Below are 24,705 nucleotides of genomic sequence, written 5' to 3'. Positions count from 1 at the left end.
TTGTCTGTTATTCCACGTACTTGCATCACAGGTTTTTATTTCACGAACGTGCTCTAAAAGTTCTCTACACTGGGTCGCGTGCGTTTACTTGTGAACATGTAATTGAACCCCTTTCACAATCTAAACTCTGAGCATTTTGAACCAAATGACCATAATCTCCGCAAAGCAACCAATTATTATCTAAAATCTTGGCGGTACATATATTATAATACTTTTGTGGTCGACCGCTTAAATCGCGAATTGCACTTAAATAAATGCAGTGATGTAAGCCTACATTTGAAATATCAGATCAATGTGATATTTTGACGATTTCGATTGAACGTGATTTAAACATGAGGTAGGAGGCAAAACCTGTGAAAATTGAACATTCCAGCAACAAGCCACTCAATATCGGGTAACTAAAAACATTGTTAGGCTTCAAACAGGAAAAAAGTCTATATTTATTCAAATATTGTTCATAAAAAAACGGTATGTAGAAATCTAAGTTAAACAGAAACTAAAATGGACGATACAGATTGAATTTTATCAAATATATCAATACCTAAAAGCAAAAAAAAGAAATTTTTGAAACAAAAACTCGTCAATAATGATTTTTAAACATATTGCATTTCTATTAGCACAGAATTATGATGACATTGGGTTCCTTTAATGCTCTCAAAATAGGGAAAACACCATTCGGTGCTATTACCTATCAATCAGCGGCAGAGTATGAGGCAATGAGCTGAAATAAGTCCAATTAAGATGGAGCAAAAACAGCGTTTTGTTGTTACGTCGCTCGTCTTGCTCCTCCCACTTCTCTTCTGGGTTAAGAGGAGCGCGAGGTTGCTGGAAGTCGATGTGTTTGCCATGCCAAGTCGCATTTTTGACTGTTTGGGGTGAACCCACACCACCCACAAACACAAAGTGTCGCGCAAGCGGGTGGTCTTCGACGTCCAGCCGATGCTTTCGCCGATGTTCAGCTCTCAAACCAAGGCCGGACGTCGAGGAATTCTCCCGTTTGTTGGGCGCCCTTGGTCGCGACTTGTGCTTCGGTGCTAAGTCGTCTTGACCGATGACGCCGCAAACGGAAGGACCAATGCCCGCTAGACGGTCGTGTGGGGACGATGTCTAGTTGTGGCGACGGTTTGCGTTGGGCGTGCAAGAGCGCGCGCCCGCCCGCCCGCTCAATTGCGACATCTCGTAGTCGTTACACTACCACTAAATGCCACGTCGATGCATGTCTCGTTTCCTATTATTTTCTGACGAAATAAAACGTTTTATGTACGACCAATTGCATTAGGTTCTGAAAAACCACAAACGGAAGTTGGGTAAAGGGATTGAAAAAGGGCAATTTTTAGTCTTCTGTTAGCTTTAGGAGGTGAAGTCTTGCTGCTTCAGGCGGGCTCGACGCGTCACTGCTGATCAGGTGCTTTGCACTTTGCTTAGCGGTGACGTAGAGCTTTCGGTGCGCAAGTACCATCGCCTCCTTATAAGCTAAGGACCAGCTCCGCTCCTCTTGGACGAGAGAGGTTGCATTGCTGGGGCTTTTGCTCCAGCGTTGCTTCCCCCCTCTCTTGTTTAAGAAGCTGCCACCTTGCGGGATGTTTTCGCTCCCGCAATTGCCGGCTTTGAGCGGGCTCGGTTTGGAAAAAAGAGCTTTGGGCTCTTTTTCACTTATCTCTTTTATTTTTCATTCGCTGCTACCTGTGAAATAATTACTGATCGTCGTCGTCGATGGAGCAGCGGCGCAGCAGCAGCAGCAACCAGCAGGGCAAAAAAAAACGATCGTATATATTTAATCCTTCTCTCCACGCCCACCTGGGCACGGGCAACGACAACACCTCGACTTGCGAGAAGAGAGGAGCGGTGCCGGGCACAAGGCCTAGCACCGATCCTCTCGAGCAAGGCGAGAGGCCGACGCTGCAAACAGAAGCCAACTCGACTTGTCCCCATTGCTACCGCCGAAACAAAATGCCGCCATTGCTCGGGAAACCGGCGGTGAAACCGACTCCCGAGCTCTGACGTCACCTGTGACGGAGCTGGGGACGAGCCAACGTTCCGTGTGTCGAAACACCCAGAACGAGCTTCACTCGAACCCTGAAATTTGGGCTATTTCAATAGATGCACCCAACTTTCGTTTGTGGGTTCGTGTGTGTGGGTACATTGCAATGCGATCACGTGGTCACAACGTTTGACATGGTCGAATAGTTGGCAGTCACGTGAGCTACATAGAGGTGTGGCAAAGGATGGGTCTAGTGCTTGCCTCGATGTGGGAAGCTGCCATGTGGAAACCCACAATCGATGAGCAGTTCGCACACCACAAGACTGCTGGACGGGACAAAGTCGTCAGATTCGACCTGCTACGTTGCTCGTCTTGCTCCTCCCACTCCTCTTCTGGGTTAAGAGGAGCGCGAGGTTGCTGGAAGTCGATGTGTTTGCCATGCCAAGTCGCATTTTTGACTGTTTGGGGTGAACCCACACCACCCACAAACACAAAGTGTCGCGCAAGCGGGTGGTCTTCGACGTCCAGCCGATGCTTTCGCCGATGTTCAGCTCTCAAACCAAGGCCGGACGTCGAGGAATTCTCCCGTTTGTTGGGCGTCCTTGGTCGCGACTTGTGCTTCGGTGCTAAGTCGTCTTGACCGATGACGCCGCAAACGGAAGGACCAATGCCCGCTAGACGGTCGTGTGGGGACGATGTCTAGTTGTGGCGACGGTTTGCGTTGGGCGTGCAAGAGCGCGCGCCCGCCCGCCCGCTCAATTGCGACATCTCGTAGTCGTTACACTACCACTAAATGCCACGTCGATGCATGTCTCGTTTCCTATTATTTTCTGACGAAATAAAACGTTTTATGTACGACCAATTGCATTAGGTTCTGAAAAACCACAAACGGAAGTTGGGTAAAGGGATTGAAAAAGGGCAATTTTTAGTCTTCTGTTAGCTTTAGGAGGTGAAGTCTTGCTGCTTCAGGCGGGCTCGACGCGTCACTGCTGATCAGGTGCTTTGCACTTTGCTTAGCGGTGACGTAGAGCTTTCGGTGCGCAAGTACCATCGCCTCCTTATAAGCTAAGGACCAGCTCCGCTCCTCTTGGACGAGAGAGGTTGCATTGCTGGGGCTTTTGCTCCAGCGTTGCTTCCCCCCTCTCTTGTTTAAGAAGCTGCCACCTTGCGGGATGTTTTCGCTCCCGCAATTGCCGGCTTTGAGCGGGCTCGGTTTGGAAAAAAGAGCTTTGGGCTCTTTTTCACTTATCTCTTTTATTTTTCATTCGCTGCTACCTGTGAAATAATTACTGATCGTCGTCGTCGATGGAGCAGCGGCGCAGCAGCAGCAGCAACCAGCAGGGCAAAAAAAAAACGATCGTATATATTTAATCCTTCTCTCCACGCCCACCTGGGCACGGGCAACGACAACACCTCGACTTGCGAGAAGAGAGGAGCGGTGCCGGGCACAAGGCCTAGCACCGATCCTCTCGAGCAAGGCGAGAGGCCGACGCTGCAAACAGAAGCCAACTCGACTTGTCCCCATTGCTACCGCCGAAACAAAATGCCGCCATTGCTCGGGAAACCGGCGGTGAAACCGACTCCCGAGCTCTGACGTCACCTGTGACGGAGCTGGGGACGAGCCAACGTTCCGTGTGTCGAAACACCCAGAACGAGCTTCACTCGAACCCTGAAATTTGGGCTATTTCAATAGATGCACCCAACTTTCGTTTGTGGGTTCGTGTGTGTGGGTACATTGCAATGCGATCACGTGGTCACAACGTTTGACATGGTCGAATAGTTGGCAGTCACGTGAGCTACATAGAGGTGTGGCAAAGGATGGGTCTAGTGCTTGCCTCGATGTGGGAAGCTGCCATGTGGAAACCCACAATCGATGAGCAGTTCGCACACCACAAGACTGCTGGACGGGACAAAGTCGTCAGATTCGACCTGCTACGTTGCTCGTCTTGCTCCTCCCACTCCTCTTCTGGGTTAAGAGGAGCGCGAGGTTGCTGGAAGTCGATGTGTTTGCCATGCCAAGTCGCATTTTTGACTGTTTGGGGTGAACCCACACCACCCACAAACACAAAGTGTCGCGCAAGCGGGTGGTCTTCGACGTCCAGCCGATGCTTTCGCCGATGTTCAGCTCTCAAACCAAGGCCGGACGTCGAGGAATTCTCCCGTTTGTTGGGCGTCCTTGGTCGCGACTTGTGCTTCGGTGCTAAGTCGTCTTGACCGATGACGCCGCAAACGGAAGGACCAATGCCCGCTAGACGGTCGTGTGGGGACGATGTCTAGTTGTGGCGACGGTTTGCGTTGGGCGTGCAAGAGCGCGCGCCCGCCCGCCCGCTCAATTGCGACATCTCGTAGTCGTTACACTACCACTAAATGCCACGTCGATGCATGTCTCGTTTCCTATTATTTTCTGACGAAATAAAACGTTTTATGTACGACCAATTGCATTAGGTTCTGAAAAACCACAAACGGAAGTTGGGTAAAGGGATTGAAAAAGGGCAATTTTTAGTCTTCTGTTAGCTTTAGGAGGTGAAGTCTTGCTGCTTCAGGCGGGCTCGACGCGTCACTGCTGATCAGGTGCTTTGCACTTTGCTTAGCGGTGACGTAGAGCTTTCGGTGCGCAAGTACCATCGCCTCCTTATAAGCTAAGGACCAGCTCCGCTCCTCTTGGACGAGAGAGGTTGCATTGCTGGGGCTTTTGCTCCAGCGTTGCTTCCCCCCTCTCTTGTTTAAGAAGCTGCCACCTTGCGGGATGTTTTCGCTCCCGCAATTGCCGGCTTTGAGCGGGCTCGGTTTGGAAAAAAGAGCTTTGGGCTCTTTTTCACTTATCTCTTTTATTTTTCATTCGCTGCTACCTGTGAAATAATTACTGATCGTCGTCGTCGATGGAGCAGCGGCGCAGCAGCAGCAGCAACCAGCAGGGCAAAAAAAAACGATCGTATATATTTAATCCTTCTCTCCACGCCCACCTGGGCACGGGCAACGACAACACCTCGACTTGCGAGAAGAGAGGAGCGGTGCCGGGCACAAGGCCTAGCACCGATCCTCTCGAGCAAGGCGAGAGGCCGACGCTGCAAACAGAAGCCAACTCGACTTGTCCCCATTGCTACCGCCGAAACAAAATGCCGCCATTGCTCGGGAAACCGGCGGTGAAACCGACTCCCGAGCTCTGACGTCACCTGTGACGGAGCTGGGGACGAGCCAACGTTCCGTGTGTCGAAACACCCAGAACGAGCTTCACTCGAACCCTGAAATTTGGGCTATTTCAATAGATGCACCCAACTTTCGTTTGTGGGTTCGTGTGTGTGGGTACATTGCAATGCGATCACGTGGTCACAACGTTTGACATGGTCGAATAGTTGGCAGTCACGTGAGCTACATAGAGGTGTGGCAAAGGATGGGTCTAGTGCTTGCCTCGATGTGGGAAGCTGCCATGTGGAAACCCACAATCGATGAGCAGTTCGCACACCACAAGACTGCTGGACGAGACAAAGTCGTCAGATTCGACCTGCTACGTTGCTCGTCTTGCTCCTCCCACTCCTCTTCTGGGTTAAGAGGAGCGCGAGGTTGCTGGAAGTCGATGTGTTTGCCATGCCAAGTCGCATTTTTGACTGTTTGGGGTGAACCCACACCACCCACAAACACAAAGTGTCGCGCAAGCGGGTGGTCTTCGACGTCCAGCCGATGCTTTCGCCGATGTTCAGCTCTCAAACCAAGGCCGGACGTCGAGGAATTCTCCCGTTTGTTGGGCGTCCTTGGTCGCGACTTGTGCTTCGGTGCTAAGTCGTCTTGACCGATGACGCCGCAAACGGAAGGACCAATGCCCGCTAGACGGTCGTGTGGGGACGATGTCTAGTTGTGGCGACGGTTTGCGTTGGGCGTGCAAGAGCGCGCGCCCGCCCGCCCGCTCAATTGCGACATCTCGTAGTCGTTACACTACCACTAAATGCCACGTCGATGCATGTCTCGTTTCCTATTATTTTCTGACGAAATAAAACGTTTTATGTACGACCAATTGCATTAGGTTCTGAAAAACCACAAACGGAAGTTGGGTAAAGGGATTGAAAAAGGGCAATTTTTAGTCTTCTGTTAGCTTTAGGAGGTGAAGTCTTGCTGCTTCAGGCGGGCTCGACGCGTCACTGCTGATCAGGTGCTTTGCACTTTGCTTAGCGGTGACGTAGAGCTTTCGGTGCGCAAGTACCATCGCCTCCTTATAAGCTAAGGACCAGCTCCGCTCCTCTTGGACGAGAGAGGTTGCATTGCTGGGGCTTTTGCTCCAGCGTTGCTTCCCCCCTCTCTTGTTTAAGAAGCTGCCACCTTGCGGGATGTTTTCGCTCCCGCAATTGCCGGCTTTGAGCGGGCTCGGTTTGGAAAAAAGAGCTTTGGGCTCTTTTTCACTTATCTCTTTTATTTTTCATTCGCTGCTACCTGTGAAATAATTACTGATCGTCGTCGTCGATGGAGCAGCGGCGCAGCAGCAGCAGCAACCAGCAGGGCAAAAAAAAACGATCGTATATATTTAATCCTTCTCTCCACGCCCACCTGGGCACGGGCAACGACAACACCTCGACTTGCGACAAGAGAGGAGCGGTGCCGGGCACAAGGCCTAGCACCGATCCTCTCGAGCAAGGCGAGAGGCCGACGCTGCAAACAGAAGCCAACTCGACTTGTCCCCATTGCTACCGCCGAAACAAAATGCCGCCATTGCTCGGGAAACCGGCGGTGAAACCGACTCCCGAGCTCTGACGTCACCTGTGACGGAGCTGGGGACGAGCCAACGTTCCGTGTGTCGAAACACCCAGAACGAGCTTCACTCGAACCCTGAAATTTGGGCTATTTCAATAGATGCACCCAACTTTCGTTTGTGGGTTCGTGTGTGTGGGTACATTGCAATGCGATCACGTGGTCACAACGTTTGACATGGTCGAATAGTTGGCAGTCACGTGAGCTACATAGAGGTGTGGCAAAGGATGGGTCTAGTGCTTGCCTCGATGTGGGAAGCTGCCATGTGGAAACCCACAATCGATGAGCAGTTCGCACACCACAAGACTGCTGGACGGGACAAAGTCGTCAGATTCGACCTGCTACGTCGCTCGTCTTGCTCCTCCCACTCCTCTTCTGGGTTAAGAGGAGCGCGAGGTTGCTGGAAGTCGATGTGTTTGCCATGCCAAGTCGCATTTTTGACTGTTTGGGGTGAACCCACACCACCCACAAACACAAAGTGTCGCGCAAGCGGGTGGTCTTCGACGTCCAGCCGATGCTTTCGCCGATGTTCAGCTCTCAAACCAAGGCCGGACGTCGAGGAATTCTCCCGTTTGTTGGGCGTCCTTGGTCGCGACTTGTGCTTCGGTGCTAAGTCGTCTTGACCGATGACGCCGCAAACGGAAGGACCAATGCCCGCTAGACGGTCGTGTGGGGACGATGTCTAGTTGTGGCGACGGTTTGCGTTGGGCGTGCAAGAGCGCGCGCCCGCCCGCCCGCTCAATTGCGACATCTCGTAGTCGTTACACTACCACTAAATGCCACGTCGATGCATGTCTCGTTTCCTATTATTTTCTGACGAAATAAAACGTTTTATGTACGACCAATTGCATTAGGTTCTGAAAAACCACAAACGGAAGTTGGGTAAAGGGATTGAAAAAGGGCAATTTTTAGTCTTCTGTTAGCTTTAGGAGGTGAAGTCTTGCTGCTTCAGGCGGGCTCGACGCGTCACTGCTGATCAGGTGCTTTGCACTTTGCTTAGCGGTGACGTAGAGCTTTCGGTGCGCAAGTACCATCGCCTCCTTATAAGCTAAGGACCAGCTCCGCTCCTCTTGGACGAGAGAGGTTGCATTGCTGGGGCTTTTGCTCCAGCGTTGCTTCCCCCCTCTCTTGTTTAAGAAGCTGCCACCTTGCGGGATGTTTTCGCTCCCGCAATTGCCGGCTTTGAGCGGGCTCGGTTTGGAAAAAAGAGCTTTGGGCTCTTTTTCACTTATCTCTTTTATTTTTCATTCGCTGCTACCTGTGAAATAATTACTGATCGTCGTCGTCGATGGAGCAGCGGCGCAGCAGCAGCAGCAACCAGCAGGGCAAAAAAAAACGATCGTATATATTTAATCCTTCTCTCCACGCCCACCTGGGCACGGGCAACGACAACACCTCGACTTGCGACAAGAGAGGAGCGGTGCCGGGCACAAGGCCTAGCACCGATCCTCTCGAGCAAGGCGAGAGGCCGACGCTGCAAACAGAAGCCAACTCGACTTGTCCCCATTGCTACCGCCGAAACAAAATGCCGCCATTGCTCGGGAAACCGGCGGTGAAACCGACTCCCGAGCTCTGACGTCACCTGTGACGGAGCTGGGGACGAGCCAACGTTCCGTGTGTCGAAACACCCAGAACGAGCTTCACTCGAACCCTGAAATTTGGGCTATTTCAATAGATGCACCCAACTTTCGTTTGTGGGTTCGTGTGTGTGGGTACATTGCAATGCGATCACGTGGTCACAACGTTTGACATGGTCGAATAGTTGGCAGTCACGTGAGCTACATAGAGGTGTGGCAAAGGATGGGTCTAGTGCTTGCCTCGATGTGGGAAGCTGCCATGTGGAAACCCACAATCGATGAGCAGTTCGCACACCACAAGACTGCTGGACGGGACAAAGTCGTCAGATTCGACCTGCTACGTCGCTCGTCTTGCTCCTCCCACTCCTCTTCTGGGTTAAGAGGAGCGCGAGGTTGCTGGAAGTCGATGTGTTTGCCATGCCAAGTCGCATTTTTGACTGTTTGGGGTGAACCCACACCACCCACAAACACAAAGTGTCGCGCAAGCGGGTGGTCTTCGACGTCCAGCCGATGCTTTCGCCGATGTTCAGCTCTCAAACCAAGGCCGGACGTCGAGGAATTCTCCCGTTTGTTGGGCGTCCTTGGTCGCGACTTGTGCTTCGGTGCTAAGTCGTCTTGACCGATGACGCCGCAAACGGAAGGACCAATGCCCGCTAGACGGTCGTGTGGGGACGATGTCTAGTTGTGGCGACGGTTTGCGTTGGGCGTGCAAGAGCGCGCGCCCGCCCGCCCGCTCAATTGCGACATCTCGTAGTCGTTACACTACCACTAAATGCCACGTCGATGCATGTCTCGTTTCCTATTATTTTCTGACGAAATAAAACGTTTTATGTACGACCAATTACATTAGGTTCTGAAAAACCACAAACGGAAGTTGGGTAAAGGGATTGAAAAAGGGCAATTTTTAGTCTTCTGTTAGCTTTAGGAGGTGAAGTCTTGCTGCTTCAGGCGGGCTCGACGCGTCACTGCTGATCAGGTGCTTTGCACTTTGCTTAGCGGTGACGTAGAGCTTTCGGTGCGCAAGTACCATCGCCTCCTTATAAGCTAAGGACCAGCTCCGCTCCTCTTGGACGAGAGAGGTTGCATTGCTGGGGCTTTTGCTCCAGCGTTGCTTCCCCCCTCTCTTGTTTAAGAAGCTGCCACCTTGCGGGATGTTTTCGCTCCCGCAATTGCCGGCTTTGAGCGGGCTCGGTTTGGAAAAAAGAGCTTTGGGCTCTTTTTCACTTATCTCTTTTATTTTTCATTCGCTGCTACCTGTGAAATAATTACTGATCGTCGTCGATGGAGCAGCGGCGCAGCAGCAGCAGCAACCAGCAGGGCAAAAAAAAAACGATCGTATATATTTAATCCTTCTCTCCACGCCCACCTGGGCACGGGCAACGACAACACCTCGACTTGCGACAAGAGAGGAGCGGTGCCGGGCACAAGGCCTAGCACCGATCCTCTCGAGCAAGGCGAGAGGCCGACGCTGCAAACAGAAGCCAACTCGACTTGTCCCCATTGCTACCGCCGAAACAAAATGCCGCCATTGCTCGGGAAACCGGCGGTGAAACCGACTCCCGAGCTCTGACGTCACCTGTGACGGAGCTGGGGACGAGCCAACGTTCCGTGTGTCGAAACACCCAGAACGAGCTTCACTCGAACCCTGAAATTTGGGCTATTTCAATAGATGCACCCAACTTTCGTTTGTGGGTTCGTGTGTGTGGGTACATTGCAATGCGATCACGTGGTCACAACGTTTGACATGGTCGAATAGTTGGCAGTCACGTGAGCTACATAGAGGTGTGGCAAAGGATGGGTCTAGTGCTTGCCTCGATGTGGGAAGCTGCCATGTGGAAACCCACAATCGATGAGCAGTTCGCACACCACAAGACTGCTGGACGGGACAAAGTCGTCAGATTCGACCTGCTACGTTGCTCGTCTTGCTCCTCCCACTCCTCTTCTGGGTTAAGAGGAGCGCGAGGTTGCTGGAAGTCGATGTGTTTGCCATGCCAAGTCGCATTTTTGACTGTTTGGGGTGAACCCACACCACCCACAAACACAAAGTGTCGCGCAAGCGGGTGGTCTTCGACGTCCAGCCGATGCTTTCGCCGATGTTCAGCTCTCAAACCAAGGCCGGACGTCGAGGAATTCTCCCGTTTGTTGGGCGTCCTTGGTCGCGACTTGTGCTTCGGTGCTAAGTCGTCTTGACCGATGACGCCGCAAACGGAAGGACCAATGCCCGCTAGACGGTCGTGTGGGGACGATGTCTAGTTGTGGCGACGGTTTGCGTTGGGCGTGCAAGAGCGCGCGCCCGCCCGCCCGCTCAATTGCGACATCTCGTAGTCGTTACACTACCACTAAATGCCACGTCGATGCATGTCTCGTTTCCTATTATTTTCTGACGAAATAAAACGTTTTATGTACGACCAATTGCATTAGGTTCTGAAAAACCACAAACGGAAGTTGGGTAAAGGGATTGAAAAAGGGCAATTTTTAGTCTTCTGTTAGCTTTAGGAGGTGAAGTCTTGCTGCTTCAGGCGGGCTCGACGCGTCACTGCTGATCAGGTGCTTTGCACTTTGCTTAGCGGTGACGTAGAGCTTTCGGTGCGCAAGTACCATCGCCTCCTTATAAGCTAAGGACCAGCTCCGCTCCTCTTGGACGAGAGAGGTTGCATTGCTGGGGCTTTTGCTCCAGCGTTGCTTCCCCCCTCTCTTGTTTAAGAAGCTGCCACCTTGCGGGATGTTTTCGCTCCCGCAATTGCCGGCTTTGAGCGGGCTCGGTTTGGAAAAAAGAGCTTTGGGCTCTTTTTCACTTATCTCTTTTATTTTTCATTCGCTGCTACCTGTGAAATAATTACTGATCGTCGTCGTCGATGGAGCAGCGGCGCAGCAGCAGCAGCAACCAGCAGGGCAAAAAAAAACGATCGTATATATTTAATCCTTCTCTCCACGCCCACCTGGGCACGGGCAACGACAACACCTCGACTTGCGACAAGAGAGGAGCGGTGCCGGGCACAAGGCCTAGCACCGATCCTCTCGAGCAAGGCGAGAGGCCGACGCTGCAAACAGAAGCCAACTCGACTTGTCCCCATTGCTACCGCCGAAACAAAATGCCGCCATTGCTCGGGAAACCGGCGGTGAAACCGACTCCCGAGCTCTGACGTCACCTGTGACGGAGCTGGGGACGAGCCAACGTTCCGTGTGTCGAAACACCCAGAACGAGCTTCACTCGAACCCTGAAATTTGGGCTATTTCAATAGATGCACCCAACTTTCGTTTGTGGGTTCGTGTGTGTGGGTACATTGCAATGCGATCACGTGGTCACAACGTTTGACATGGTCGAATAGTTGGCAGTCACGTGAGCTACATAGAGGTGTGGCAAAGGATGGGTCTAGTGCTTGCCTCGATGTGGGAAGCTGCCATGTGGAAACCCACAATCGATGAGCAGTTCGCGCACGACAAGACTGCTGGACGGGACAAAGTCGTCAGATTCGACCTGCTACGTTGCTCGTCTTGCTCCTCCCACTCCTCTTCTGGGTTAAGAGGAGCGCGAGGTTGCTGGAAGTCGATGTGTTTGCCATGCCAAGTCGCATTTTTGACTGTTTGGGGTGAACCCACACCACCCACAAACACAAAGTGTCGCGCAAGCGGGTGGTCTTCGACGTCCAGCCGATGCTTTCGCCGATGTTCAGCTCTGAAACCAAGGCCGGACGTCGAGGAATTCTCCCGTTTGTTGGGCGTCCTTGGTCGCGACTTGTGCTTCGGTGCTAAGTCGTCTTGACCGATGACGCCGCAAACGGAAGGACCAATGCCCGCTAGACGGTCGTGTGGGGACGATGTCTAGTTGTGGCGACGGTTTGCGTTGGGCGTGCAAGAGCGCGCGCCCGCCCGCCCGCTCAATTGCGACATCTCGTAGTCGTTACACTACCACTAAATGCCACGTCGATGCATGTCTCGTTTCCTATTATTTTCTGACGAAATAAAACGTTTTATGTACGACCAATTGCATTAGGTTCTGAAAAACCACAAACGGAAGTTGGGTAAAGGGATTGAAAAAGGGCAATTTTTAGTCTTCTGTTAGCTTTAGGAGGTGAAGTCTTGCTGCTTCAGGCGGGCTCGACGCGTCACTGCTGATCAGGTGCTTTGCACTTTGCTTAGCGGTGACGTAGAGCTTTCGGTGCGCAAGTACCATCGCCTCCTTATAAGCTAAGGACCAGCTCCGCTCCTCTTGGACGAGAGAGGTTGCATTGCTGGGGCTTTTGCTCCAGCGTTGCTTCCCCCCTCTCTTGTTTAAGAAGCTGCCACCTTGCGGGATGTTTTCGCTCCCGCAATTGCCGGCTTTGAGCGGGCTCGGTTTGGAAAAAAGAGCTTTGGGCTCTTTTTCACTTATCTCTTTTATTTTTCATTCGCTGCTACCTGTGAAATAATTACTGATCGTCGTCGTCGATGGAGCAGCGGCGCAGCAGCAGCAGCAACCAGCAGGGCAAAAAAAAACGATCGTATATATTTAATCCTTCTCTCCACGCCCACCTGGGCACGGGCAACGACAACACCTCGACTTGCGACAAGAGAGGAGCGGTGCCGGGCACAAGGCCTAGCACCGATCCTCTCGAGCAAGGCGAGAGGCCGACGCTGCAAACAGAAGCCAACTCGACTTGTCCCCATTGCTACCGCCGAAACAAAATGCCGCCATTGCTCGGGAAACCGGCGGTGAAACCGACTCCCGAGCTCTGACGTCACCTGTGACGGAGCTGGGGACGAGCCAACGTTCCGTGTGTCGAAACACCCAGAACGAGCTTCACTCGAACCCTGAAATTTGGGCTATTTCAATAGATGCACCCAACTTTCGTTTGTGGGTTCGTGTGTGTGGGTACATTGCAATGCGATCACGTGGTCACAACGTTTGACATGGTCGAATAGTTGGCAGTCACGTGAGCTACATAGAGGTGTGGCAAAGGATGGGTCTAGTGCTTGCCTCGATGTGGGAAGCTGCCATGTGGAAACCCACAATCGATGAGCAGTTCGCACACCACAAGACTGCTGGACGGGACAAAGTCGTCAGATTCGACCTGCTACGTCGCTCGTCTTGCTCCTCCCACTCCTCTTCTGGGTTAAGAGGAGCGCGAGGTTGCTGGAAGTCGATGTGTTTGCCATGCCAAGTCGCATTTTTGACTGTTTGGGGTGAACCCACACCACCCACAAACACAAAGTGTCGCGCAAGCGGGTGGTCTTCGACGTCCAGCCGATGCTTTCGCCGATGTTCAGCTCTCAAACCAAGGCCGGACGTCGAGGAATTCTCCCGTTTGTTGGGCGTCCTTGGTCGCGACTTGTGCTTCGGTGCTAAGTCGTCTTGACCGATGACGCCGCAAACGGAAGGACCAATGCCCGCTAGACGGTCGTGTGGGGACGATGTCTAGTTGTGGCGACGGTTTGCGTTGGGCGTGCAAGAGCGCGCGCCCGCCCGCCCGCCCGCTCAATTGCGACATCTCGTAGTCGTTACACTACCACTAAATGCCACGTCGATGCATGTCTCGTTTCCTATTATTTTCTGACGAAATAAAACGTTTTATGTACGACCAATTGCATTAGGTTCTGAAAAACCACAAACGGAAGTTGGGTAAAGGGATTGAAAAAGGGCAATTTTTAGTCTTCTGTTAGCTTTAGGAGGTGAAGTCTTGCTGCTTCAGGCGGGCTCGACGCGTCACTGCTGATCAGGTGCTTTGCACTTTGCTTAGCGGTGACGTAGAGCTTTCGGTGCGCAAGTACCATCGCCTCCTTATAAGCTAAGGACCAGCTCCGCTCCTCTTGGACGAGAGAGGTTGCATTGCTGGGGCTTTTGCTCCAGCGTTGCTTCCCCCCTCTCTTGTTTAAGAAGCTGCCACCTTGCGGGATGTTTTCGCTCCCGCAATTGCCGGCTTTGAGCGGGCTCGGTTTGGAAAAAAGAGCTTTGGGCTCTTTTTCACTTATCTCTTTTATTTATCATTCGCTGCTACCTGTGAACAAATTACTGATCGTCGTCGTCGATGGAGCGAGCAGCGGTGCAGCAGCAGCAAGTGGGCAAAAAAGCGCCCGTATATATTTAATCCTTCTCTCCACGCCCACCTGGGCACGGGCAACGCCAACACCTCGACTTGCGACAAGAGAGGAGCGGTGCCGGGCACAGGGCCTAGCACCGACCCTCTCGAGCAAGGCGAGAGGCCGACGCTGCAAACAGAAGCCAACTCGACTTGTCCCCGTTGCTACCGCCGAAACAAAATGCCGCCATCGCTCGGGAAACCGGCGGTGAAACCGATTCCCGAGCTCTGACGTCACCTGTGACGGAGCTAGGGACGAGCCAACGTTCCGTGTGTCGAAACACCCAGAACGAGCTTCACTCGAGCCCTGAAATTTGGGCTATTTCAATAGATGCACCCAACTTTCGTTTGTGGGTTTCGTGTGTGTGGGTACATTGCAATGCGATCACGTGGTGACAACGTTTGACATGGTCGAATAGTTGGCAGTCACGTGAGCTACATAGAGGTGTGGCAAAGAATGGGTCTGGTGCTTCCCCTGCAAAGGCGGCGGCTTCTTAGACAAGGGAGGGGAGCAACGCTGGAGCAAATAGCCGCAGCATTGCACCCTCCTTCGTCCAAGAGGAAGGGAGCTGGTCCTTAGCTTATCAGAAGGGCGATCAGATCTGACGGACGCGTTGAGCCCGCCCGAAGCAGCAAGACTTCACCTCCTAAAGCTAACAGAAGACGAAAAATTGCCCCTTTTCTTTCCTTTTACCCAACTTCTGTTTGTGGTTTTTCAGAACCTACTGCAATCGGTCGTACATAAAACCTTACATTCCGCCAGAAAATGAATGGAAACGGGACATGCAGCGACGTGGCATTTAGTGGTAACGTAACGACGACAAGATGTCGCAATTGCGCGGGCGCGCGCTCTTGCACGCTCAAGGCAAAACCGTCGCCACAACTAGACATCGTCCCCACACGACCGTCTAGCGGGCATTGGTCCTTTCGTTTGCGGCGTCATCGGTCAAGACGACTCAGCACCGAAGCACAAGTCGCAACAAGGACCCCCAACAAACCCGGAGAGTTCCTTATTTCTCTATGTAGAGGCCCCACCCCGCCTCGACAAGTGACGACCATCCGATCGCAATCTATGTCTTCTCCTTCCTATGGGAGCTGCTCTTAACTCTCAGGGAGCAAAAATTATCATAAATAAGTGAAACGCAAAAAAAAGGAAAAAAAAACACGGAAAACATTATAGTATACGTAAGAAAGGGGAGCGCGCATAATTCACGCCTAAAGAAAGGAATAAACAAAGAAGAGAAAAGGAAATTACAAAAATTGCGATTTCAAGTCGCAAATTTTGCGTTTAAAGAATATTGATTTTTGATTTCTTTGCGTACGCATTAGAAAATATGTTTTTTATACAGGTTATGTTGCCATAACCGAAGTATTTATAGTAAGGTTTTTAGGGTTTATATTAAAAATTAGTTCGAAGTTGGTTTCATCAAGGGTATTTGTAAAATTTTTCAGTTGTTCCGCTAGGTTGTCCAAAATTTTAGCTGTCGTTTTTTTAATAAAATGTTCGGGAAATTCTAAATACCCATTTTAATATCGAATTTAATTTTTTGTTTAATAATTTCCGTATGCCAAATTGCAATCATTTTTATAACAACTAAGGGTATGCTTTTATCAAATAAATTCAAAAGAATTAAATTTGGATTGAGGCCGTATGAAATTTGGAACTGACTGGAAAGAATATATTTTATGTCCTTTAATATTCTTTGTGGGATTATGCAGTCAGTTAAAAGATGGGATATATTATCGGTATTTTTCCTGCAAAATTTGCTATAGAGAAGACGGGATCTACCAGTTTTAAGCGAATAAATTTTCTTTTCTTTGAAGAAATCGCCCCATTTAAAAGCGTTGTGGATGGTTAAGTACGTGTATTGCCGATTGTAGTTATTAAAAAAACGTTTTATTCCTTTTTGGAGTGCGTATTACCATTTAAATTCAGGGTTGGATGTTGGGCTGGTAATAAGTTTTTTCTTAATCAATTCGTAGTAGAAGTGTCTCAGTTTTGCTTTAGTCAAATTAAATTCATTATTTAGGTCAATTAAATTTTTATATAACTCGAAAATGTTTTGCCATTCGGGGTTTGTTTTCCATGTTGTAGGTTTGTTGTGATCGAAAATGGTTGGTTTAATTTGGCGAAGTTTGAATCCTAAATTATAGACGGCCCATTGCTGCCAGATTTCAGGAGTTTTGTCGGGGACAATGAGATCGCGTAATTTTTCAAGTTGCGTAGCATCAATTTTAGTTTGAAGGTCTGGCATTTTAATTCCTCCATTATTAATTTGCGCAATGAGTTTTTCCTAGATAATTGTTCGATTTTGTTGGGATGCCAAAGGAATTGATATATAATATAATTGAGGTCTTTTAGATGTTTTTGTTGCGGTAAAAATGCTCTAGCTAAGAATAAAATTCAGGGAATTATCAAAGTGTTAATTACAGAAATTTTGCCGAAAAGGGATAAGTTTCTATTAATAAATTTGGCTACAATATTTCGACTGTGGTTAATATATTCCTTCCAGTTCTTGTTGGTTTGCCAATTGTGGGTTGAACAGTTTATTCCTAAAATTTTTCTATTGTTTTTCATAAAATTGGGGTAAATTTGCGTAATGTCAGTTCGTAGATTATGGGAAAAGCGATGATTTCAGTTTTGTTTTTGTTAATTTTTTGCCCAGATGCCAATTCGTAAAGTTTCATTTGGTCAAAGATTTCGTTCAAAGATGGTTGGTTGGATATTATAAAAGTCGAGTCATCCGCGTATTGTTGTATTTTTGTTTCGATCGGGCCAATTTTAATTCCGTTTATTTTCGAATTGGTGTTTGTAGTTTGGATTAATGCTTCAGTTATGGCTACATATAATAACATAGACAGGCCACAGCCCTGCCTCACGTCACGCAGAATTTTAATTTCTTTTGTAAGTTTGCCGTTTACGTTAATTTGGCTTGTTATGTTTTTGTAGAAAATTTTGATCCAATTCAGGGTATAGTCGTTTATGCGTAATTTTTCCAGGGCTTTGAAGATGAATTCATGATTTAGGGTGTCGAAGGCTTTTTCAATATCAATAAGTACAAGGGCTAGAGGGGACGATTTTTGTTTTGCGTATTCTATGATAGCTTTAATATTGTAATGTATGTGTTGAATATATCGTTTTGGGAGGCCGCATTTTTGTTCTATTGCGATTTTATTGTTAAGTTCATTTTGTAAGCGGTTTGCGATGGTTTTGCTTATTATTTTATAATACGAATTCAGAAGAGATATTGGTCGCCAATTTTTGATAAGGGTTTTATCTTGTTTTTTGGGAATGAGTTTAACGATCGCATTTTTGGATGATTTGGGGAGTTCTTTTTGAAGGTATATGTTTTGTGTTAATTCATGAAAGCTATATTTTATTAGAGGCCAAACTTTTTTATAAAATTCCACTGGTATGCCGTCTTGTCCGGGTGATGAATTTAAATTCATAGCGTTGATTGACAATTCTAATCCGTTTAGGTTCAAAGGGGAAATTCGGCTTAAGTCGTCGGTTGCGTCAATTTTAATATTCGAAAGGAAATGATTTTGAGCGTTTGCCGTCGGTTTACTTTTGTTTTGCCAAAGGGTTGCGTAAAATTTATGTACCTCATTTATGATTGTATCATGGTCCGTTTCGATTCTGCCGTTAATATTAAGCGGTCGTATGCTGGTTGTTTCCTGTTTTATGTTTTCAACTCTAAAAAAAGTTTATCGGGTCGTTCTTCATTAGTTACTTGTGTGACACGGGATCTTATTTGCGCTCCTTTCATTTCTTTTTCTTGTTGGGTTTTTAGTTTCTTTTTGAGTGCGATGAATTTTATATTTGGTTCAAGGTTATTTTGGTCCATTTTTGCTACCAGGTCGTCTAATTCGTTTCGGTTTTGTATGAGTTTTTTTTGTCGTTTTTCCTTTTTTGAATCGCGAAGGTAAAAATGAATTTCTTTTTAATTTTGTGTTTTAGGTTTTCCCACCAAGTTATAGGGTTATCTATTTTAGCTTTTTCATTTTCGAAGTCTAATATAAGGTTATTAATTAACTCAATATAATTTTGGTCACCTAATAGGTCCAAGTTTAATTTCCAGGGGGATTTGCACCATTGTTTACTAAGATTAAAATTAGCTGGCGCGTTACAGTGGTCGGAGAATATAATTTGGTGGTGGTCGAATTTAATTAATTTGCTTAGAAGGTATGTATTACAGTAAATTCGGTCCAATCGGGTTGAGGATTTGTCTCCTACGGGTGTAGATTTTTTTATTTGGATAAAGAGAGTTCCTTGACGTCCGGCCTTGGAAGCATCGGCTGGAGGAAGCTTCGGCTGGACGTCGGAGACCACCTGCAAGCGACACTTTGTGTTTGTGGGCTAACCATAGTAGGCTTTGCAAAAAAGTTACGCGACTAAAACATTCCCACGCAAAATGATGTTACGAGACTAAACTAAATTCATTCTGCATGTTGTTGTGGGAATGCTTTAGAAAGGAATAAATTACCTTAAGTTTGGTAATTGGACAGTTTTATTTTTCAAAGGTATTTAAATTTTATGGATATCGCATCGCATTTAATTTTGTTAACGTGCACTTGAACGCGACAAGCATAGTAACTTATGACTGTACAATGGCACGAAAATCACAGGACATAGCTGCGAAAATCTAGCGGTTGAAAATACGCTAAAATAATACTAACAGACGGAGCACAACGGTAAAAAACGCAGCAGCTGTACCTGGTAAAAAGAAAGATGCCTAAGAGGTTGGAATCTCGTTAGAGAAGCGAGTGGCGCTAACGGCAACGCGACCGGGTTTGACAACACAGGTTGATTTGAATAATTTAAGGTAAGTAAACAACGACCACCAAAAAAGAAACCTAAACATACCGAAAACGCATAGTTAATAGATTTTTAATAAGTAAGAATTTAAAAGTCAAACACTGAATCACTTCCCATGTTGTTGTTTCAGAAAGAAAAGTGCGCGCCGAGAAGAACACAATTAGAAAAAAACAAACACTGAAGAAGTAACGAAACTAAAGTACGCACATGGGGTTTTAGCGACTATGTATTACTAATATTATTATTATTACTATTAGGCTATTTATCGATATAAACCAATATTAATTAGACACATAAAACATATAAAGGTTTGGGTATTTCCTACAATCATTGAATAAGATGACGAATGATGCATCGTCCGCACAACAAAATTAGTTGTCCATGTTTGTAAATGTGATTGTAAATGTAAATATATTTAGCTTGGGCCGCGAGTGTTCGAAAAAATTGTAAAAGGGACCTTACTGACAAATTTTTTTTAAAAAAGTTTGAGAACCGCTGTTCTAGATCATGCTGGCCATTTGAAAGGAACGCCTTTTAGATTGTGAGTTTCTTAACTGTGGGGGTTATATGGTAATTGATTGTGATTTTTACGTATCGAAAGGTAATAAATGCTGGTGAAAGGCATGTTTAGGTAGTAACTTTTTTGGGTTTTTAAAATGTAATAACTTGAGATGTAACGCTTGTTATATGAGATGTAAAGCATGTTTGGTGTCGCCTAAGATATTTATTAAAACTGTCCGAAATTTTGCCCATGATTTTGTGATACTAATGCAGTGTAATAATGAGTTAAGTTTATTTCACTTGGTGAAACAACACATAACGACACTATTGCATTGAACAATCGCCAAGCAAGCCATAAATACCTGCGCAATATTAGAACTATATGGGGAGCAAAAAGTGGATAATGATTATTATTACATGCTGCAGCAAAACATCTGACATATTGTTTTAGTTTAGGAAGGGCCATATAGATATATGCTTGCAGCGTTACTGAGCACCACTTATCGCATTTTGCACCAAAGGTTCTCCGGCGCACTTTCGCCAGCCGCATGGGTGCAGGCAGTTGGATCAAAGCGCCGATTTTATAAAAGCGGTCATAACATTCGAAAACAAAATGTAAAGACCTGAAATTTGCAGAAGTACTAGATATGAGAACAATTATAAAGCTATATCAGAAAAATTGTAAAAAATATTGGTTAGAAAATAAAAGTAAAGTCAGAGAAGTAGACAAATGTCCTGTGCAGAATGCTAAATAAAACGTTGTTACGCAACATCGATATTTATGAAATTTACAGCATTTATTGATGAGGTATACAACTACGTTTATGCAAAATTTCATTAATAATTATTGTCTAACAAAAGTTAAGGGACTTCAAACTTCACACCTTATCGACAGCTATCTCCAAAGCCACGAGCCGCTGCCCGTCGTAACCACCTACCAACAACTTTCTAAAATAAAACACTGTTACGCAACATAGACTTTTATGAAATTTAAAGCATTTATTGAGGAGGTATACAACTATGTTCATGCGAAATTTTATTAACTACCTTTATGTCTACCAAAAGTTATGGGACCTCAAACTTCAGACCTTATCGACATCTATCTCCAAAGCTATACGTCTATAAAAACCGTTGTGCGCACTCTGCCGTAAAGGTTATTTATGTTCTTGCGTTAAAGTTCAGCTTTCCTCTTTCAATCTGTTGTTTAAAGCTAAACTTTATACTTTATACCAAATAGTGCAAAGGTTAAATTTTGCAGCAGAGATTCAACAGCGGCAAAAAGAAATTAATAAAATTTTTTGCAAACAGAAACAACTTTTTTATGGTACAGTGTTCGCCTCAAAAACACAAAAATGGCATTAAATAATGATGAATTTGTTGTACAAATACCTAATAAAACACTAGAACTAACAGAGTACAATGCAAAAGCAACAAAAATAGATAAACATGTTCACAAACTGAAATTAATAAAATCGTTTGCAAACAGAAATATTTTGTTATAGTATTTGGATTAAAAAACAAAAAATGGCATAACAAAACACTCTTGACTTTTAAGTACAAAGTGAAACAAGTTAAATACACACATCTAAAAAACTGATGTGTGCAAATAAAATTAAACTCAAATTTGTAAACATAACCAATGTTACTCCAGTTCAATAACTAACAAGTATTTAAAACCCCTAAATTACAGCATCAGTATGATAGGTGACAAACAAATGGACATATCATAAGAATTAAATAACACACACAAGAAAAACTTGTAAAAACACCATTATTAGAGTATAAAGTAACATAATGAAATTTGAAAACAGTTTAGTATATTAACAGCATTTGCATTATGGGCAAAGAATGGCATGACAATGTAACAGAAAATATTACAATCGTTAAAAGTGCAGTAGCCATACCTGTATTAATCTCTATAGAAGTAAGTATAGGATACAAGCGTAGGGATAGGTGGCGAAGTAGTTTGAAAACAGATTTGTTAAAATCTGTAGTAGGGACAGACAACTGCATAAAATTTGTAACCTTTTTGTGTCTATTACATGAAATGAATTAAACAATAATGATACAAATAGTACAATGAAAAATATGTTTTGGCAATGTTTTCATGTTATTCAACAGTTGTCATTCCATAATTTGGCTACTGCATTAAAGAGCTAAAACAGACAGTACAAACAAATGTCCCCATATCTGAAATATGTTTCCACTTGGGCACATGAATAAGTGAAGAAATCAATGATTAGATCAATATATTTTCGCACATTCTATTACTTTGTTTTTCTATCCCACATTAGCACTGAAGGTTGTTGTGTTGGATAAAAGTTTGTAACCCCACTGCACTTCAATACAGACAGGTTGTAGCAAGTGAATTTAGACTGCAGAGTTCAGTTGCCTCTTAGTTAACAGGAGGTTGAGTTTGTAGAACAGCTTGTCAAGTTTTTGCATCAAAGTCTATTCTTGTTGAAGGTCATGTTGTCTGAAATTCAGAGGTACTGGGTTTAAAATACAACCCAAGCACAAACCATTTTCTCAACCTTTTAAGTTTGCAGGCCGGTAAACTTGCAAAACAAATTTTGTGGATCGGTGGACTTTTTAATCAACCCAAAATGTATTCAGGACAAAAGTTTGCTGCTGTCTGTTTGATACCATACTGGCACCGGTCCGTGGAGCGGCGGTTGAGAACTACTGATTTAGACAACTAATAACAACAAAGGCTATTAAAATGAAAAGACAATTATCCAAAAGCAATCCTTGAAAAGTTAATTCAGACACTTGGAATCACAGCTTATTGGCATTCATGTTAAAAAAATGTTTTATTGCACTAACCATGTAATTGCTTATGGCATCAAATACCAAAAGAAAAATTGAAACACTTGCCACAAAACATAGCGTTGGCCATTAACTGAATTGAAATCCATTTTATGACAGACAAAAGAAGGAAATTAAATTTTGTACCTTGTTGATTCCCTGGTGTTGTATCTTTGAGGGAACCACTAGAGCCTTGTTGTTTTTCTTGCATAAAGATCCATCTCGTTGTGGAGATCGTGTGGTATGAAATACAAAGGTAAAATTAAATTACAAATATCTCAATATCATTCAGGTAAGCTATAACAAAAACTATCAAACTGATAATAAAAAACATTATCTTCAAGTTATTGGGAAACAAGATATCAAAACTAACAACTGATTAGGACTAAAATTGATATATATATATATATATATATATATCTTTTCATATTGTAGTTGTTATTGATAAACTGAAACTCACTGATCAATACATATGTTAGTATTGAACTGTAAGTTGTGACACTTGTCTGCACTCAAATTTAAGTCCTACCAACAACACATTAGGTTTATGATTATAGCCTAGTATAGTACCTGATACAGTTTATCATTGGCTGGTCTTCGAATGTACACGAGGTCAGATTGAATTGATGGAAGTTCTAAAAATGTAGCACAAGAAGTAAAACGAGTTTACTTTATTAATGATTATACAAGTACTTACGGGTTGGTCAATTATTATCAGTTGCAACCTATCAAATGTCTTCTACACCCAGAACAGAACAAGTCCTATGCCTGAAACACACACAAAAAGCCCAAGCCAGCAAATAGCTGCAAAACTTGTGAACAAAGAGTTAACTGCTAACATAGGAGTCGAAAATCCTAGTTCTGCTCATACACAGAAACTATAAATCACCTAGCACAGGCAACTCCCTACACCTGTTAAAACAAAATAAACCATAAACCTGGAAAGACAAAAAAAGATTAATCTGATAATATACACATCCTAAATTCCAAAACCTGCAAACAACAAAAAACATGTTATCTGTAAATCAGGAAAGTTAAAATAAACTGTTAACAATCATAAACAAACATCCTAAACCTGTAAACAACAAAAAACATGTAATCTGTAAATCAGGGAAGTTAAAATAAACTGTTAACAATCATAAACAAACACCCTAAACCTGTGAACAACAAAAACATGTTATCTATAAATCAGGGAAGTTAAAATGAACTGTTAACGATCATAAACTAACACCCTAAACCTGTAAACAACAAAAAACATGTAAACTGTTAATCAGGAAAGTTAAAATAAACTGTTAACGATCATAAACAAACACCCTAAACCTGTAAACAACAAAATCATGTAAACTGTAAATCAGGCAAGTTAAAATAAATGTTAAAGAATCATAAACAAACACCCTAAACGTAAACTGTAAATCGGGCAAGTTAAAATAAATGTTAAAGAATCATAAACAAACACCCTAAACGTAAACTGTAAATCAGAAAAGTTAAAATAAATGTTAAAGAATCATAAACAAACACCCTAAACCTGTAAACAATAAAAACATGTAATCTGTAAATCAGGAAAGTTAAAATAAACTGTTAACCATCATAAACAAACAACCTAAACCTGTGAACAACAAAAAAACATGTAATCTGTAAATCAGGAAAGTGAGAATAAACTGTTAACGATCATAAACTAACAACCTAAACCTGTAAACAACAAAAACAAATCAGTATTATCACTAAAATGTAATGGCTAAAAATATATAAATTAAAACCTGAAAATGTGTATAAGATAATGTCAAAACCTGCAAAAGTGTTTATTTAAAATAAGGATTAAAACCTGCAAAAGATGTTTAATAAGATAATGTTAAAACCTGCAAAAATGTTTATTTAAAATAAGGATTAAAACCTGCAAAAGATGTTTAATAAGATAATGTTAAAACCTGCAAAAATGTTTATTTAAAATAATGATAAAACCCTGAAAAGATGTTTAATAAGATTATGTTAAAACCTGCAAAAGTGTTTATTTAAAATAATGATTAAAACCTGCAAAGATGTTTAATAAGATAATGGTAAAACCTGCAAAAAAGTTATTAACTAAAAGGTAACTAACACATTCCTAAAAAACACAAAAATTTGTTAAAACCTGCAACATTTTATGAAAATAGAAGTTTATTCCTGCAAAAAACTAAGGAAATTTATTAATACAATAAGTATTAAAAAGTCATTGATGCACGATGACAC

At 45.0% G+C, this 24,705-nt stretch overlaps 1 long non-coding RNA gene across 1 annotated transcript; it reads right to left on the bottom strand.

Moving 5' to 3' along the window:
• Positions 1-21,559: 21,559 nt before the first annotated feature.
• LOC145229768 (uncharacterized) lies at positions 21,560-23,436 on the bottom strand. Its single transcript, XR_013860477.1, has 3 exons — positions 23,177-23,436; positions 22,627-23,114; positions 21,560-22,147 (listed from the first exon to the last, which is right to left on the bottom strand). It is a non-coding gene; the product is annotated as an uncharacterized LOC145229768 (long non-coding RNA).
• Between the last annotated feature and the right edge of the window lie 1,269 nt (positions 23,437-24,705).

The sequence above is a fragment of the Phallusia mammillata genome, chromosome 5, assembly GCF_965637545.1.
Source record: "Phallusia mammillata chromosome 5, kaPhaMamm4.hap1.1, whole genome shotgun sequence".
Classification (NCBI taxonomy): domain Eukaryota; kingdom Metazoa; phylum Chordata; class Ascidiacea; order Phlebobranchia; family Ascidiidae; genus Phallusia; species Phallusia mammillata.
The sequence above is the reverse complement of the archived record's forward strand: the minus strand, read 5'-3'. Positions and strand labels throughout refer to the sequence as shown.